This window comes from Mastomys coucha, unplaced genomic scaffold, assembly GCF_008632895.1.
Source record: "Mastomys coucha isolate ucsf_1 unplaced genomic scaffold, UCSF_Mcou_1 pScaffold12, whole genome shotgun sequence".
Taxonomy (NCBI): Eukaryota; Metazoa; Chordata; class Mammalia; order Rodentia; family Muridae; genus Mastomys; species Mastomys coucha.
In genome coordinates this window covers 93373704-93388895 of record NW_022196894.1, presented here as the reverse complement: position 1 = coordinate 93388895, position 15192 = coordinate 93373704, and the positions used below count along the sequence as shown (strand labels likewise).

Here is a 15192-nt window from a genome sequence, read left to right as displayed (position 1 = left end):
AAAAGGTCAGCTCTCTCATCTGCCCCTGTAGGAAGGGCCTTGGAGTAAATCTGCATGAACAGAAGAAGGCTTTCCCTCTGAGAATGGTAAGGCTATACAGCACTGTGCAGTGTTGCAAAGGGATCGTGAACTCAGCGACTCCCTCCAGTGCTGGCTCTCATCTGAAAGCTTTCCTCCTGGGGAACATAGCTGGAGACTGAGGTCTTGACCATGCCTGGTCACACTGCTCCTGTGGGGCTTCCACTGAGCTGGGGTGCTGAGTCAGGCCAGGCTGCCTCGGCTTGGTTGTTCTGAGTAGTCTCTGCAGAACTCACTGTATGAGAGGACTCACACTGCGGGGAGGGCACACAGGTCCTCTTCATTCAAAATGAGAGAAGCACTACAGGCACACAAACACACAGCACACACACATACACACACAGAGACACACACATACACATACACACACAGAGACACACACACACACCACACACACATACATACACACTCAGAGACACACACACACCACATACACAACATACACACACCACATACACATACATGCACACACACACAATATACACACATACACATACCTACACACATAGAAAGACACATACACTCATAGACATACACATACACACACAGAGATAGAAACACACACAACACACACACATACACATACCTACACACATAGAGACCCATACACAGATAGACATACACACACACAGCACACACAGACACTCACATATATACATATATATACAGACAGACAGACACAGACACACATAAAAATATACACACATAAACACACACCATCATTGACTGAATGAATCAAATCTCTCAGTTCATGCTTGTGTGTTCTATTGCAACTTTTCAAATATTACTTTTGTCATGCTTATATGTATTTCTTAATTTCTGAGTCAGCTTGCAATATGCAAAAGCAGTTGAAAAAGACTTGTTCTCATGTGTATGTGCATGTGTGTTTATATGTGTGGGGTAGCATATGCACTTGGGTGCAGGTATACATGGAGGTCAGAGGACAACATTGCATTTGGTTCCTCAGGAGCCATGCATCTTGGTTTTTAAGATTTCTCTTGGTCTAGAGCTTGCCAAATAGTCTAAGCAAGTTAGTCAGAGATCCCCAGGGATCTTCCCTTTTCTGCCTTCCCAATACTGAGACTGTGAGACTGTGAGACACCTGGCTTTTTATGTGGATTCTGGGGACTCAAACTCAGGTCCTTAAGCTTGCAAGGCAAACACTGAACAAACTGAGCTACACCTAAGGCCTACATGTAAGTTTTAAATACAGTATATGCTCTACTGTGGAAATGGATTTAATGAACAATGATATTAAGTACCACCGAAATTAGGGCCACAGTTCATAGAAGCTGAAGCAACCCAGCAGAATTCTACCCCCCTCTGATGTCAGAGAGTGATGCTAAAATGGACAAAGGCTGAGAGTGGTAGACGTGGTGGAAGAACAGTAAGGCTACCAGTTGAATTGAGTTAAGGCTTAAAGAAAAAGAACGTGGGAGCTGCGTAGTTGTCAGCTCCCACGTTCTTGCTTGGATCCCTTCGTAGCCCTATTAGCAGACAAGATACCCAACTTTGGAGGTAGATCTGGGGATAGGACTGTGGTTGAAAAACCTTGACAGTGCCTTCACTCTGTGTATCCTCACCTCTTCCTGCTGGTCTTGTCTTGGCCAGACCAATAGACTATGAGACGAAAAGAAAATCCAAGATGCCTGCTTTCAGCAACTACCAGTAGGGGAGAGGGGAGGAACCATGGCTTTAAGAAGAACACCCAGCAGGCTCTGCTTAGTGGATTCTCTGTCCTGGATCCTTCTGAAGGGAGCTGTTTCACTGTTTCTGGCCAGTCAGTCTTCTGTCCTTTTTAGATGTTTATTCTTAGTTGGTTTCACAGAATGGACTTGGTGATCCCTGGACCACTGCCAGTGCCTCTTCATACTCTGCATACTTCAATTCATTTCTGGTTGTGTGTAGTTCTTGTGAAACCCCAACAGGTTCACACTTGAGGTCTCTATCTCAAGTCATCTTCCTCTTAGAGTGTTCTACATAGCTTCTGTCCACTAGTCTAAAAGCCCCAACTGTCTACATTAGGGTTCTCCCGTAGTCAAAACTTCACTGCTGACCTTTTAAACATCAATCTGTGGCAGGCCCCATCTGCCAAGCTGTGGTTCTAGAAAATAGTAGTACTAGATTATTAAAGAAGTTGTGACTAGGAGGGATCCATCCTCCCCACACGGTGTAAGAAATAGAGACAATGTCTCACTCCATGCTCAGGCCACCTGGGCCACAGACTGGGATCTATGAGCTGGAGGAGGCTACAGCCTTCAGCAGGGTGTGGCTCCACAACCCTTCACGCCCACAGATTCAAAACAGTGTTTGGCGTGTGTGGCACATTCAAGTTTTGCTCTTGGAACTCTCTACACTTTACATTTTAAGACTAACATGTTCTTACACTTTAACATTTGCATTTTAACAGTTGCTTCACTTAACATTTCATGTCCTTTCTTAGTAGAATCTTCTAGTGCAAAATCCATTACCTTATATTTCTTTGATTGCTACAATAGTTTCACACTTGAGGTTCCTGTCTCAAGTTCTCTTTAAGAATATTCTGCATGGGGTGGAGAGATGGCTCAGTAGTTAAGAGCACCGACTACTCTTCCAGAGGTCCTAAGTTCAATTTCCAGCAATCACATGGTGGCTCACAACCATCTGTAATGAGATCCGATACCCTCTTCTGGTGTGTGTCTGAAGACAGCTACAGTGTACCCATATAAATGAAATAAACAAATTTTTCTTTTAAAAAAATGTTCTGCATACTACAGCTTTGTAGTATGGCTTGGCAGTCTCTGTGCAGCCATCTGCTGTCTAGCTCAACAGTATCTGCAATCCGTTCGTCAAAACCTCACTCCTGAGCTTTTGAATATGGCTATGAGACCCTTCCACTGCTGCTGCATCTTCTGGCTTTGGCATCGACCACTCTTCAGTCTGCTGCCTATACAAGCTGGGTGACTCACAATGAGCTGGTCCTGGTGGCTCGTGATGCCTGTTACCACAACCTCCCTTCTGGAAAACTCTCCCTCTTCCTGAACTTTCAGATTTGTGTTCAACACTGGCTGCTGTGGGCAGGTGCTTTCCTTAGCTGCGGTGATGGGTTCAGGCTCTCCTTCCGAGTCTAACAGTGTGTTTCAGCTCCAACACTTAGTTCCTCAGTATGTGGGGTTGCTGGCTCTCATGCCCATCTTAGTAAGGTAATTAAGAGTATCAGGCTCGGGAATGGACATGCAGCCAGCATGTTGATAGTGCAGATACTTCTAGCTCTGAATTTCAGAATGACTGGTGAGACTGATAAATATAAGTAAACTGGGGCTCACATAAAGAGTTAGCCTGAGATCATGTCTAGACCAAGGTCTGTCTCACTCAAAGCCAGCCTTCCCCCCATTACAGCCTAGAGGGCTTTCGCTGGATCATAAGCTACCTGCACTACATGTACCTGGGCCCAGGACACATCAGGGCTGAGGTGTGTGTTGGGTACATGAGGGTGTGAATAAAAGTGGAGGAACCTGAGCACACCTTGAGGAGTGTCAGCCCAGAGTCTCAGAATGAATGCTGTCACACAGTCACTGCAGTTAGGAGCTGAATGGGGGCAGAGGAAATTCTGATCTCTCTGCCTCTGTACCACACACATTCTTTGCTGATGGAAGATGTCAGCCTTCCCAGGAGGCTATAGTGTGAGTCATCAGAAGGGAAGCCATCAACCTCTCTCCTGAAGCTACTCATGTTTCTCTGATCAGCCCCACTCATGTTTCTCTGATCAGCCCCACTCACACAAGCCAGAACAGAAGTCCATCCCAGCCTCCCTTCCTTAGGACCCACAGCCCTGTAATCTCCAGTTTTATCTCCTGCATGATGCTGTCTCCAGCCTTGCCCCTCTACTCTTGAGACTCCTGGTGCAGGCCTTGTGCTGCTTCTCTGCAAATCATTTTTAACATCTTGCCTGCTGTTTCTCTGGCTTCATCTGAGCTGCTTCACACCACTCCCCCACCCTTAAAACCAATGTTTCTAAAATGCAAAAACAATTTTTCAAAAGTGGGGACCTGTGTGTGGATGGGATATGCAGCCTCCCACCCCATCCTTCCCCTGTGTCAAGCCTCATTCCTCCTCATTTTCGATTTAATGAACTCTGAACATCTGAACCCATAGTTTGGGTCTCTTCTAGCTCCTCTACCATTTGGACCACATCTCTAGAGTTGCCTCTCTATCATCCCCACTTCAATAAGCATGAGCTGCTCTCAGGGCCTCTTACAATGCAGGCCACCTTGTCTTTCCACTTGCCCACTGCCTTCCCTCCATGAAACACCAAGCACTGTGATATCACCTCTCTTTAAGCTGCAGCCAGTGCTTGCTTTCCTTCACTCCCAGTGCAGAATTAGGGAAGAGTCCTTCTTTCCATTCACAACTAAGGAGTTTGACAAAGCCAGCCTTACTCCTGCAGCCAGATGCTCCAGAGCCTTGTGCACCTCCCTTCTGCATGGCAGGAAACCCACACTTCAGGGACATAGGCTGGGCTGAGTTCATCCTGTGCTCTCAGCAGCCGAACCCCTGGCACAAGCCAGGTCTCCAAATCTGTTTTTATGACTCATGACTCTAGACATGTGTTAGCACATGAACCAGGAAATGGATTACTAGTCAGTTTGTAAGATGAAACATGAATGACTATCAAAAGCATGACTAGGAATACGTGAGTGATTCCTGTACCCTGATCATTCATGCAAAGGCTTTTAAGTTACTGACTTTGAAGTGCTGTGTGCTTGAACACTGTTCCATCTCTCTGAGAGGCGAATCTCCATGGTTAAAATCCTCCGAGTTAAGAATGTATTTTTACCTGTCTTGACTCAGACACTCTTGAAAGTGTCACTGGTGTTCCGAGGAAGCATGTGCACATTCAGAGGTAGGTTCTCTTGCCAGGAATGTTTGGTTTCTTAGGCTGTGTTTGATTAGAGGTTTACACTGGAAAAAGTAACAACCTTTACTGGAATGCCAACTCGTCACTCACCTAACTTGCCCCTAGTGAAAGCATACATACAGAAAATACTGCTACACTCATCAGTGACCATTGAAACAGCCTTATCAATAACACATTTAAGAGGCCTGAGACCTCAACTTTGGAATTGTGGCAAGGTTGGGGCGAGGGGGGGAGAATTATGGATCTGTTGTTTCTCTTAATAACCCTCAATTCTTTCCACTACCCATCTAAGCATCACTTTTTATCTCCAGCATCTGTTTCTTAAAATAACCTTTTAGTCATTAGAAATGGCTGCTGGTTTTAAGTACATTATTCTTGTTCTCACCTTAAAAATACTATAGGAAGATGGTAAGGGAGGTAGAAATCTAATAAACAATTTAGCACTGAAAATTATGAATGAATCTTGAGCTCTTACCCCTGCCTCAAACTCTAAACTATAGTGCTGTTTTCTTGGAAATTCTGTTACTTCCCAATTACTCCTAGACATTAAAACATTATTTCTTATGTTTGCTCATTCATTCTGCAAGAATTTTTAAACAAAAAAGTGGGGACCTTTTTTGTCTTTTAAACATATAAGGATGAGTGTGATAAGGTTCAAGCACTCAAACACATACCATTCACTAGAAGAGATGGTGGGTATTACATTGTTTTTATACCCACACAACAGATCCCTTAACATCGAAACAGTTCTCATTTACTCATAGGTCCTTATCCATTTCAATGATAAAATTCAGTATTTCCTGGTTCATGTGTTTCACTCATTCCAAAAGATTGTGGGCAAGAACAAGGATCTGGTCTTCACACCTGCATGGCCTGTGTCTGACCCAGTGGCTGGGTGAACTTGAATGAGTCCAATCAATAGAGAAGACTGGGTGTTTCCAGGAGGTAGTCAGATTAGTGTCAGTTCAAAGAGACAAAGAAGTCTTTGTAAAGTTCTTGTAGTAAAAAAGAAACCAGAGGGAAAAAATTGCTAACAAGGGAGAAATCACTAGGCACAAATGTGGGTTAGTGAAGAATGTTCAGTATTCTCTTTTGGCTGGGTAATAGGGTCCAGAAGTGCCAATGTCTTGGCTCCAGCACAAACTAATCAAATCAAAATCTTCAAATCAAAATCTTCAGGAGGAGCATGTGCTTGAACCCAGGTCTTGCTAATTTTTGAAAAGTTCTTAATTTGTTTCTAATGTCTATTTATGGTTGAAAATCATTGGGGTGCCACAAAGGCAGAACAAGAGCAGGTTGTGGACATCCTAATATTAAATCTTCTAAGGGACTAGAAGTAAGACTGAGAAGGTGACCAGGTTGTGGACGTCCTATAGTAAATCTTCTAAGGGAGTAGAAGTCAGACCGAGAGGTTTTCCTTTCACTGAGCAGACAGAATGAAAGTTTGTGCAGCTGGGTGGACTGAAGCCAGAAGATTGCCCATGGGAGATTATCTAGAGGGTTTTTAATTTGGATGAACAGTGAATGAGCCTAGACTGACCTGCACCTTTTTTTCCATCAGGTAAAATTCACACAGTTGCCATATGTGAAGAGGTGGTGGGTGACTAGAAGTAGGAAGGATTCTGGATTTGCTGCTTGGGTGGAGAAACATGGAAGTTACAGTGAATTCTGGGGTTTCTACAAGCCTACTGGCTGCCTGAACCAACAGGGAGGAAGGAGGACTTTCCAGAGAAGGGTCAGAACAAGAACAGACACATGGTCATAAGCTGTCTCCAGACAGGTAAGATGACAGTGCATGGGACCCACAGGTTGAGGGTTCGATGGAGGATAAGAGGCACTAATGCTCACAGAGCTAAGCTTTGGAGAAGAAGACTCACCTGCTTCAATATATAAAACCACTGCATGCACACTGATGCACAGCTTAGACACTGGGATAAATGGACAGCAAAGGTGTTTGCTTCATGAGGTTTATGCTCAGGTGAAATGATTGGATCCCGGTGAAGAGAGATGGGGATGTCGCTCAGTTAGAGGAGTTCTTGCCTAGCATGACAAAGCCCTGGGTTTCATTCCTAGCACCACAGAAACTGAGCCTAGAAGTGTGTCCCTGATTCTGGAACTAGAGTGGCAGAGGGAAAAGATCCTATCTGCAAAGTCATCCTTGAGTACACAGCTAGCTTGGGGCTAGCCTACACTACACAGGTAGCTTGGGGCCAGCCTAGGCTACATAGCTAGTTGGGGCTAACCTAGGTTACTTGAGATTCTTCCCTGAGACAAACAAGGTAAGGACATGAGACAACACAGCTGAGAGCCAACAAGTTTGAAGAAAGGCTTTGGCCAGGACTGGCGTCTGGAGAGAGTCCCAAGTGTGGACTTAGCTTTGGTTCCACCTGTCATACTTCACAGATAGTGAGCAGCCTGGACTTTTGGTTTGAGTGTGGAAGAAGTGAGTCCCCCTGTCTGAGGGCGCCACAGGCCTTAATGGTAAAGGTCACTGTCGTAGGAGATTGCAGACCTCACATCAGGAACATAAACATTCGCAAGCCACAAAAGGTGGCTTCTTGGGATCCCAGCTTACTCGTCGGCTTGTGCAATCTCTAATGGAGCACGCAGCGGAGCCCACCAGCCTGCTAGCTGGTTTGAGAAGAGCTATAATTTAGCATCACTGCCCAACAATTACTCCCATTTTCCTCATCTATAAAATGAGAGGTTTATACAGAATGACCTCAAGGTTGTCTTCCAGCCTGGTGCATGGTGAAGGTGAAAGTCTGAGAGGTCACTGATAACTTTAGTGAGCTTGCAATGTTGAACTATCTGCATACAAACACACGGTACCAGGGTAATATCTGCAAATCTCTGGGCTTCAGGGACCTGCCTGATTTTAAAATAAATTTCCCTGTGAAAATACACAACCTAAATTCTGTTGGGAGAAATCCCTAGGGGTCTGGAGAATTGGCCATGGTGGTTGATAGGCGATTGAACAGTGAAACAGACCATCTAGAAAGTGATTGGGAATGTCTTAAGTCAAGGTCGCGGATCTCTCTATGAATAGTGAGAGTAGACAGGCTTCTCTGTCAGGGCGCTGAGGTACTGTGAATCCTCCAGGAGCTCAGGTGGACTCAGCAATATGAAGGCTTTCTCTGTTATCTCTCTCAAGTATTGGAACTAAGGGTGGAGAGATGGCCCAGCAATTAGGAGCACTGGCTGCCCTTCCAGAGAACCCAGGTTTGATTCCAACTATTAGCTACCACATGTGTGGTACCTTCATTTCCAGTGGACCCAACACCCCCTTCTGGCCTCCACAGGCACTGCATACACACACACACACACACACACACACACACACACACACACACACACACACACACAGTGCACAGACATACATTCAGGCAAGATACCCAAGTGCATAAAATAAACTATCTTTTTAAAAAGATAAAATGAGGAATAAGAGCTAACCAAGTTTTCATGAACTAATCTACCTGTCCAGGCCCACAGTGCCCTCCATGGGACAAAGGAATGATGACAGCAGTTAGGGATTGTGGGGTATTGAGGCATAATCAGCATACCTTTCCCAATAGAAACATAGGAGAGGGCTGCTTAGATCTGCTTTCTGGAGCCACCCAGCAACTATCTCCACTTCAAAGCAAGGTGTAGTGGAAGTGGTCCTCAGAGGACGGACTTCTGTGGGTGCTCTGGGTCCCAGCCCACTGTCTCCAAAAGAGAGAGCTGAAGGGAAAGGGGACTTGTCCGAAGACACTGGTCCAGCCCCATTCCTGTAGGTCTCTCCCAACATCCTTTTGGATGACCCAGCAGGGTGGCTTTCAGTTCCTGCTTCCAGGTTTCTGTCTTGGCTTCTCTTCATAAAGGACTATAAGCCAAATAAACCTGTTGGTGAATATTGAACAGCACCCAGTTCTGGGGCAGAGCTAGACCCTGGAAAGGATAGCAGGTCCCATAGCAGCCGAGCACAAGGTGTCATCAGCCTTCTAGGGGCTTATCATCTCCTGGGAAGGTATCTACCCCAAACATACACTCAGAGGCCGACACAGTGACCAGAGTTGCAGGCGCATCTCAGACACATTGCGATCTTGTTAGGTCTAGAGAGGATGAGATTCAGGGACTGCAGAATTGGTCAAGCTTTACAGGACTGGAAAATCAGAGTCTGGGCCAGCCTGGGGAAATGGATAACGAGGTGCTAATAGGAAAAGCAAAGACTAACTTTCCCGGAAGGGCCATTGCAATGAGGTGGGGCAAGAAGCCTTTCACAACTGAACGGGACCTCACAGGGAGAAGCCAAACCAGAATGATGATCATCAAGTTGAAGGGCTGGAGATGGGAATCTGCAGGGAAGCAGGCCACACTGCCCAATCCTCCCAGCAGCCTGGGCTACAATGATAGGTGCCTTGGAAGCTCAGGTTCAACAATGTGTGTAAGCTGTTGGTGGTTAGCCTCACTCTGGTTCCTAGGGTAGCTGAGGGGCTCCTGAGAGCAGGAGGTGCATGATGTTCCCTCTCCTCTCATTTCCAACAGCCTTGAGGTTTCTCTCCATCCCAACTCGAGCAGAATGCGGCCAATTTATAGTTTATGGTGGTTTCCTGCACACCCATCCACGTTTTCCACTGAGGTCTGTGCTTTTTCCTAGACCCACCCAGATTCCAGAGCATGGTTCACTTGCATGCCAAGTTTAGACTCTTTCTTTGTTATTCATTTCTCCAACTAAAACACAGGAGAGTTACCTTCCCAGGGCTTCTGTGTATTCTTGCTGACAAAAAAAGGAAGAAAAAAAAGGCTACTAAGTAATTAGAAGAATAACATTTAACTTTTTTGAGTAAAGAATCTTGACTCTAGAAATAAGCCAGCCAATCAGCTCTCTCCCATCTCAGGTCTGGTTTGTCAGTTTCAGCGGCTATACGCATATGATATAATGTGTGTGAGAGTGTGTGTGTGTGTGTGTGTGTGTGTGTGTGTGTGTGTGTGTGTGTGTGACAAACATTCCTCAGGCATGTCATTATTGTTATCAAGTGAAATAGGCTCTCTCACCAGCCAAGAATACTGCACTTAGGCTAGACTGGCTAATCAAGAGCCCCCCAGTCCCTCCCACACCCCCCACAACAGGAATTGCCTCTTTCTGACTCCCAGGCACTGGGATTATATACATGTTACCATGCCCTGATTCTTTGTTTGTTTGTTTGTTTCTTCATGAGGATTCTGGGGACTAAACTTATGCCCTCATGTTTCAAGGAAGCACTTTACCAACAAGCCGTGTCCCAGCCCTGTAATGCCCTTCATAGGTTAAAGGGCATTTCTTAAAATATCTTGTAAGGATAGTAACTTAGACACCAGAATTCAGAATTTCTTTATGATATTATTTTATACACACACACACACACACACACAGGCAGAACTGTTTAATGGAGGAATTGGTCCCTTGGAGGCAGAAGTTAGGATTCATTTTCTGGTCATGTGAAGCCATTCGTTCCCTGCTAGTTCATGTGACACAAGACAGACACAGATGTGGCTACTGACACTTTCACTAAAATCACCACAGGTAGGCACATCACTCCGAGGTAGGCGCTTCTCCAGGACATTTGGAATGGGAAGGTGAGACAGCTCATGAAGGTGAAGCTGTCTGTGAGTGAGTGGAGACCTCACTCAGGCCTTCTTCCTCCAACATCTGCCTTCTCCCTGAAACCAACTCACGGAACGTGCACACTGCTTGTTGAAAAGATGGTGGTGAGGGGAAGGCTGGAGTTCAGAGTGCCTGGGGAAGCCCATCCTCTGAGGACCACTTCCACCACACCTGAAACACCTTGGGTGCCTGGAGTCCACACACCTGGAATCCACAGCAGGAATGTCTGGACCCCCAAGGATCAAAACCTCTGCATGGGGCCAAGTTGCCTGTCTCGTCAGAATGAGTGAGCATCTGCTGCTCTTCCTCCATGGCCTGTGGGGCCACGTCTGTCATCTCTGAAACTCTCTCATCTCTGCAGAATTCTAAACATGCCTGTCATACATTTGTACTCTCTGTCCTGTCAGGAATTTCCCAAAATATGTGTTATGCATTTGATTAACTTGTCCTTCGGTCCTTTCTTTCCTTCTTGCCTTCCTTCCTTCAAAAGCATGTCAATATGTAGCCTAGGCACACTTTGACAAACCCCCTGTCCCTGTCTCCTAAGAGCTGGGGAGTTATAGATCGCCACATCCAGATCTCCTTTGATTTTTTTCTAATAAAATAAAATAAACAAAAACTATGATTACTTTTTAAAGCTATCTATGTAGTTTTCCAGTTTACTATTGCTTATGCTCTGCTGAGATTCTACATTGCCACATCCGAGAGCTGAACGTCCAGAGGACAGACCCCACAACAGGAACTGGATGCTGTAAGAAGGCCCATGGCCTCTGGGGAGTTGGCATGAAGCTCCTGTTCTCGTTGCCTCTGCATCACGAACGTTCAGGTCCTGTCTGTGTTCAAAGGTCGCCGATCTTATGAAGGAATTAACATGAAAGGTCTTGCTTCAGTCACAGCAGTAATTAGCAAATTTGGACCTTGAAGTATCTTTCCTACCCTTTCAGCTTGTTTTATTATTTTTTTAATTTATTGGAAACACATTCAAGAATGGACTTGTTGTTCATTGTCTTGGAAAACTGAAGCGTTATCCTGGCAAACCTAGGTACTCACCCTCTTCCAACACGATGCCTTTCCCAAGACGGCTCCCCTGCCTGATGCCTGCAACTGACAAGCAAGGGACGACCTCTCTCCCTGCTTGCCTAACCTCCAAGGTTCCCTTTATGAGGGTCAGAAGTGCTAGCCCATGTCCAGTCTTCTGGGAGTCATGAGTCTATTAGGCATGCTAGTTGGCATCCTCTCTCTCCTATCCCTTCCCCACGATAAATGATAAACTCAAACCTTGGGCACATGGCAGCCACCTGCATGGCCTGGCCAGACCTATTTCACTCATATTGCTCCTCTGACAAATCTCCCTCCCCACATTTTTGGAGTCCATTCTGTCCTTCAAGGTTTGTCTCAAATGCCCTAGTACCTCCCCCCAAACCTTTCCCCTTTGACTTTTCCAAGCCCCCTGAGAAGGTCCGTCAATCAATTCTTGTCACATTCTACACACATACATATACACACATGTACATACATATAAACATATATACACATACATATGCACATATATGAACATACACAGAGACATACATATACACATATACACACATAAAAACATACACACATACATTCACTTATACACACACATATACACAGACACAAAAATATATACACACCTACATACACACACATAAACACACACAAACATACATGCACACATACACAAACACATATATACATATACACGCATAAACATATGTATACACATAAACACAAACATACATGCACATATACACATACATATATACACATATACACAAAAAAACATACATACACACATACACATATACACAAATAAAACACACACATACATTCATTTACACACACATATACACATGTCAAATAATTGTAATTATAATTTTAATATAAAGGGCTATGTTTTATCATTTGGCTAGATAAAAGACTGCTTAACTTTCAAGCTCTGAGCAAGAACCTACTGTGGAGGGTAACTGAACATCAGAGCCTAAGCATTCAAGATACAAAGAGTGCTTGATTTAAGAATCTCATTTAACAAGCATTTCTACCAACCATAGGAGTCACAGATATTGGGAAATAGACAAGCCATTGCATAGAAAGCATAGTTCATGAAGCCTTCCCAGGATATTGGATGAGACAGTTAATATCCATAGTTAAAAGAATTTTTATGTTCAAATGTGCATACTCTCATGAAGCCTTAAAGAGACCTGGGCCGCTCCCAGCTGAAATAGGATGCATTTGATTGTTCCCACAGTAAACCAGTTCTTCAGACTTCGAGTGTGAAAGAGTATTTCATGTCCTAAATGGGAAAATGTCGAAACTTCTTTTTGACTTAAAATCTGAAAACCTCTGAGAGCCAAATACCTTTAATGTCATGTGCCCAGCACAGACCTTAAACAGGACATTTGTGGGAGGCTAACATGATGTTCATTCAGTAGGCTCCTGGGCGTGCCTTGCCATGGATGGAGTCACTCCTCCCACCCCAGGCTGCACTAAATTCCTCTCTTCCACCCACCTCTTTTCTTCCTGGGTCAGAATTGCACCTTACACATCCATGCAGACCACATATACATGCAGAGCACACATCCATGCAGACCACAGGTCCATGCAGCACACACTTCCATGCAGCCCACATATATATGCTGCCCACACATACATGCTGCCCATACATACATGCTGCCCACATGTATATGCAGCCCACACATATATGCTGCCCACACATACATGCTGCCCACACATACATGCAGTCCATACATATATGCTGCCCACACATACATGCAGCCCACATGTCCATGCAGCTCTCCCTCCCAAGTCGCCTGTCAATGCAGTTAGTCCATCAGGCTGCAGTGTTGGCCAAGGGAGATAGTTTCAGTTACTAATTCTCAGATGTGTATCTGAAAGCACTTCATATGTGAAGTCTGTGCTGGGACAGATGTGGGAGGGCAGAGGTGAGAGAAGGACACAAGAGCATCTACCTTCATGTGATACACACAGACTCGGTAAGTGTGGCCCAAAGCAATCCCCAGTTAAAACGCTGAGAGGACAGAAAAGAATCAGGTAAAACTCTATTGCCAAAGAGGCTTAGACCTGCAGAGATGGAGAGCCAGGTTATTACAATGTCAGTAAATACCTATATCCAGGGACTGGAGGAAATTCTGGAAAGTTTCTAGCCCCAGCTTTATAATCTGGATGTGGTGTCTTCATGCTGACACTAGCTCTGAGTGTGGACAAGTGGGGAAAGTTGTGGATGAAACCTCAGTGTGGTGGTTAAGTGCGAATCAGACAGATGTAAAGAAGTGGCTAACGTTAAAAACCATGCAGAGCGGAGAATGAACATTGTCCCTCATGGAGCCTGAGACACAGCTCAGGTAAAGGTACTTAACACCAAGCATGGGGGCTTGAGTTTGAGCCCAAATTCCACATGACAGAAAGAGTACAGTATCTCCTGGAAGTTGTCCTTTGACCTGTACACGTCACATGGAGCACACACGTGTGGGCACACACGTTTGCACACATGCAAGTATTCATACACAAAGGGAGGAAGGGAGGGAGGAAGAAAGGAAGGAAGGAAGGGAGGGAGGGAGGGAGGGAGGGAGGGCCTCCTAAACAAAACCAAAAACTAAATCTAGCAAAAACTGAGTTGATTCCCAGATTCAAACGCAAAAAAAAAAAAAAAAAAAAAAAACTATGTTTGATTTGGAAGTTACTAACAAGTTTCTGCCACTGTGGATATTGGTGTATTTAATTGCTATTTGTACAAGAAGTGATTTAATCAAATAAGTTCTTTGAAACTTCAAAACAGAGTGGATAAAAGAGGAATAAATAATTTTGGTTTTGAGACCAAATGTAAAATATGTTTTCTAGGATTGACTGAATAAGTCCACTTTGCACACTGAGGCACACAGCTTGCAGTCCCCTGTAGGGATAGCTCAAGCCCCAATGACACAACTTACTGTAAGATCATTACACAATGTTCTCAGAGGATCACATGACTCCTTGCCTTTCCACACCAATCACTGTCTACTCAAGTCTCCAGTGGAGCCATGTGAAAATGAGTCAGTCAGAGGATGAGAAGATTTCCCTGTCTAAAGCAGGTTTACAGCAGGGAATCCGAGTTAACGGCTGCTCTGTTGTGGAGCTTGGAGGTTTAACGTGTTAATGCCCAGGACCTGCAGGCTTGGAAGGACTTCCGGAGCGTGGGAACAAGGCTTGCTTGTTTCCTGTAGAGCTGGACTTGAACGGTACCCTCCTGTACTGTGCACACTTAACAGAACAGAGCAGGAAACTCCCAATGTGATAGTGGACAAACAGGGACAGCATCTGAGAGCGTTCCTGACAGTCCCAGGAGACCGACTCTTCCATGTATAGGGCTAGAAGCTGACTTCCTGAATCTGCTGGTCAGAGGGCCATAGCACTGTTTTGGATAGAATCACTTAATATACATATGTATGATGGGGACATTGCTGACATCTCCATACCACTATATCAGCACTTAAAAAGCAGTGCAAATACGGTATGCACTCTCTGATAAATGGTTATTAGTGCAGAAGTCTAGAATACAGGAAGAACAACC

General features: G+C 44.9%; 1 protein-coding gene across 7 annotated transcripts in view; it reads right to left on the bottom strand.

The window, feature by feature from the left end:
* Kcnj15 (potassium inwardly rectifying channel subfamily J member 15) overlaps window positions 1-15192 on the bottom strand; it is a 43036-nt gene that overhangs the window by 20727 nt on the left and 7117 nt on the right. The gene's annotated exons all lie outside the window — the stretch shown is intronic.